Source organism: Eschrichtius robustus, chromosome 20 (assembly GCF_028021215.1).
Source record: "Eschrichtius robustus isolate mEscRob2 chromosome 20, mEscRob2.pri, whole genome shotgun sequence".
In the NCBI taxonomy this organism is placed as follows: domain Eukaryota; kingdom Metazoa; phylum Chordata; class Mammalia; order Artiodactyla; family Eschrichtiidae; genus Eschrichtius; species Eschrichtius robustus.
Window position 1 is genome coordinate 6,522,042 of NC_090843.1, and position 4,466 is coordinate 6,526,507.

The window sequence follows — 4,466 nt, forward strand, 5'->3', positions numbered from 1 at the left end:
CACTGTCTCCAACTTCCTCAACTTTGGGAATGACGAGGGTACCTGACAGCACCTTCTGGCTGCGTTATGCGCGGGGAGGGCTCCAGAGCAGGTTTCAGTATGAAGGATTGAAAGACAGGGCTATTGAATGCATGTCACAGGGCCTCTCCGGCGGGTGACCTTGCTGCTCTTGGGGACCAAGGACAGGCCTTTCTGCTCGAGTCTCCAAAGTTCCCTTTAAAGGTCATCGCTTCTAAGGTTGCTGATAATGAGTGGCATTTATTGAGTATCTCCAGTGTACCAAGGACTGTCCCAAGTATTCATTAATTGTTAAACCTCATAATAACCTTATGAGGTCATTTTGTAAATAAAAGAACAGAGGTGCAGAGAGAGAGTAAGGACTTAGTTGGAGCTGAGACAGGCTGGACCTGGGGCCCTTTGCTGCAGTGCTTGAGACAGGCTGGGACCTGGGACCCTTTGCTGCAGTGCTTGAGACAGGCTGGGACCTGGGGCCCTTTGCTACCCTGCTTGAGACAGGCTGGACCTGGGGCCCTTTGCTGCAGTGCTTACACCTGGACACACGTCTCCTCAAGCAACAAAATACAAAGAAACTATAGGGGACTAAAAATAACTGCGTGCATGTGCAGTTGGGGCAAATTCTGGACAAAAAGACCCCCAAAAACCCGACCGCCACTTCTGAGGGGCTGGGAGCAAAAACCGTGTCAGGAGCAAAAGCAGGGCACTGCACACGCCCCCTGCACACAGCACCACCCGTGGGGTGGGCAGACCACCTCAGCCACCCTTCCAGCCGGACCCCCGGACACACCCCCACCCTCACCCCGTATAAGGAACCAGCTCTCCCCCGTCTTCAGGGAGCGAGCAAGGGAAGCTGTTACCTGTTTTCGCTCTCTCCTGCTGCAGCAGGGGCCCCAGTAAAGCCTGGCCTGAATTTCTTGTCTGACCTCTAATCAATTTCTACTGGTTGGGTAAGGCCAAGAACCCTGGTCGGTAACAGAGTGTCAGAGCCAGGAGTGTGTAACCCAGAGCCCCGGCTGGGCACCTCTGTGCCATCACATGGGCTTGGGGCGGGTGTTGTGTGGCGGGCCACTTCTCCCAGCTTCGCAGGGGTCCTTGCTGCATTCTCTTCCTAAACTCCTCACCTGCACGGGGTGCTTCTCTGGGCCTGGGCGCCTGGGAGGCGCCTTTCCAGCTTTCTTTGCAGCATCTCATTTGTCCGCTGAACACCCGGGCCAGCCTGGGAGGGCTGGGCAGGCCGACCCCAGCTCCCCGCCCATGGGCCTCCGCTACTGTTCACTTCCATGCAGCGGCTGTGCTCCCAGAATCGGCCGCGTTTCAAGCCTTTGCCGGGAACAGGCGTGTGTCTGAGGCTGTCATTCATGCTTATCCCTATGGAGCGGCAGACGGAGTGCTCCCCTGTGCACTGTTGGTAGGAATGTGGAATGGTGCAGCTGCTGTGGATAACAGTATGGAGGTTCTCCAAAAAAATTAAAACTTGGGACCTCCCTGGCAGCGCAGTGGTTAAGAATCCGCCTGCCAAGGCAGGGGACACGGGTTCAAGCCCTGGTCCGGGAAGATCCCACATGCCGCAGAGCAGCTAAGCCCGTGAGCCACAACTATTGAGCCCACGTGCCACAGCTACTGAAGCCCACGCACCTAGAGCCCGTGCTCCGCAACAAGAGAAGCCACCGCAACGAGAAGCCCACGCACCGCAACGAAGAGTAGCCCCCGCTCGCCGCAACTAGAGAAAGCCCGTGTGCAGCAATGAAGACCCAATGCAGCCAAAAATAAAAATAAATAAATAATAATTTTTTAAAAAAATTAAAAATGGATAAATTCTATTAAGTAAATAGAATTATCATATGACCTAGCAATTCCATTTCCCAAAAGAATTGAAAGCATGGTCTCAATATTTGTACCCCCATGTTCATAGCACCATTAGTCACAATAGTAAAAAGTGGAAACAACCCTAGAGCCCATCAATAGATGAATGGGTGAACAAAATGCGCTCTATCCATACAACGGAATATCACTCAGTCTCAAAAAGGAAGGAAATCCTGACACTTGCTACAACGTGAATGAACCTTGAAGACATTATGCCCGAGTGAAATAAGCCAATTACAAAAAAGAAACAAATACTGTGTGATTCCACTTCTACGATGTACTTAGAGTAGTCGAAATCATAGAGACAGAAAGTAGGATTGTGCTTGCCAGGAGCTGGAGGAGGGGCGTGGGGTCTTACTGTTTAGCCGGAGTAGAGTCTCAGATTTGCATGGTGGAAACAGCTCTGGAGATGGATGGTGGTGACAGTTGCATAACAATATGAATGTACTTAATACCACTGAACTGTGCACTTAAAAATGGTTCAGGTGGTAGATTTTATGTGTACTTGACCACAATAAAAAATTGGAAAAAGAGGTTGGGGGGATAGCAGTGCAGTGGATTGCGGACTGACCTTGGGGATGTCCAGGGCCAGGGGCCGCTCTCAGCAAAGAATTTCAGTTGCCAATTCTGCTGTGATTGAGCAGAGATCTGAGAGACCCTGCATCTTTTAAACTGGATCCTTGTGCCTACTTCTAATTATATGCTCCATTGCTGGCTTGCCAGGGTGGCTGAGACGGGCTTGCACATGGGTGCCACCTGTCTTCCCAGTGAACACAGCCGCAGGTTGGTGGTTGGCAGCATGCAGGCTTTCTGCGTGGGGGGGTGGGGATCGGGAGCCCGTAATAAATCATTGCAATAATAGGAGAAAGGAGGCGGCAGTTTTCCTTTCAACTTTTCCCATTTCCCCCTTTTCCACCTCCTCCGCCTCACTTCCCTGCCCGGGGCATAACGTGTGTGTGTAGGGAGCCTCAGCTTCCGAAAGCTGAGGGTGGGGTGAGGAGGGCACCTGTGATCGCAGCCCCAACCAGCCAGGGCTCCAGGGCGGAGCCGATCTTCTTGGCGTTTTGTCCGGGTCTGATTCCCATCTGACCACACAAAGCCGGTTCAGTGGGACTTTCAGACGCTCCTGCACCCAGCCCCCATCACCCCCCTCGGCATCCACCCTGAGGGACTCCTTGACTCAGAGAAACTGGTGGCGGGAGTCGAGGGGGCCGTTGATGGCAGCAGTCACTTATGGGCTCGCCTTTGGTTAGTGCAGTTGGGCAAAGTGCCATCTCAATGGCAATTTTGTTGCACCTGCCCGGTAGTGGTGAAAGCACATTTATGGAGGAGCTGGGGAGCCTGAGGGAGGGAACGTTTGCTTTCTTCCTGTACTTTCACAAAACCCCCGGGAAGCTGGCCAGGCGCCTTAGACTGCCTCTCGGATCTCCCACAAACTGGCCCCAGCTGACCTTTGCAAATTCATCTCTCATTGTCCCCCTGCAGGGACTCCAGCCCCCCAAATGCCTTTCTTCCATGACAACCGCCCCTCCTTTGCTCACACTAGCCCCGCCCTCCCCCCAATCTGGAATCCTCTCCCCACTCCTTCCCCCCTGCAGCTCATAACCGTTTTTCAAGGCTTGGTTCCAACCTCAAATGCCACTTCTTGGATGACACATGGTCCGCCACACTCCAAATCTCCAGCGCCCATCCCTGAACTCCGATTAGATTCCCTGCCGTCGGAGGTACAGAGCTGGCCTGCCTTCCGATGCCGGCTCTGCGGTCAGCTCCAGCCTGGGCACCCTGCCGCGTCAGCTCAGCTGGCCCTCCCAATTATGCTAAGTACTGCCACTGTCCCCTCCCTTTGCCAACGAGGATGGCTGAGTCAGAAAAGGAAAGCAACTAGCCCAAGGTCATGCGATTAGTGAATGGCCAAGCTGGGATTCAAACCCATGTTTTCTAGCCCCAAATCCCCTTCTTTTAGTTTACCTTATTTCCCTTCATTGCCTTAACCCATGAGAAATTCATTTTATTCATTCATTCATTCATCCATTCAATAAACAGCACATGTTTACAACGTGGCAACCAAGAGCTAAGCTGTGGAAACACCCAGTCCCTACTTTCCTGGAGTTTCCATTCCGGTGCTGTAGTCAGACTTAAGCTTATTATACAACGTGCAGGGAATATGGTGGCAGAAAGGAGGCTGGGGGTTATAATTCCCATGTAGCAGACGAGGAAGCTGAAGGAAGGGGTGGTAAAACGACCCGCCGGATCACGAGCAAATAAATAGCAGAGCCCCAACCAGGGCGCAGGACCCGGAGGCGCGCTGAGAACAATTTGCATTTTCTCAGGATCTTGCCAAATGCATATTTGTAGACTCGGATAAGCGCCTTGGCAAAGACTCTACACACGTTTATCATTACCGGTGCTTGACTAACTTGGGAGGGAACGGAGGCGCTTCCAACGTAGCGGGGTTGGCGGGGGCGGGGGGGGGGGGGCGGGTCACGTGCCCCGGATCTCCTTCCGCGCAGCGCTGCGCAACGCCGCCCCGCGTCCGGGGCCAGCCAGGGTTGCTAGGCAACGGGTAAACGCCAAGGCTCCGAGCC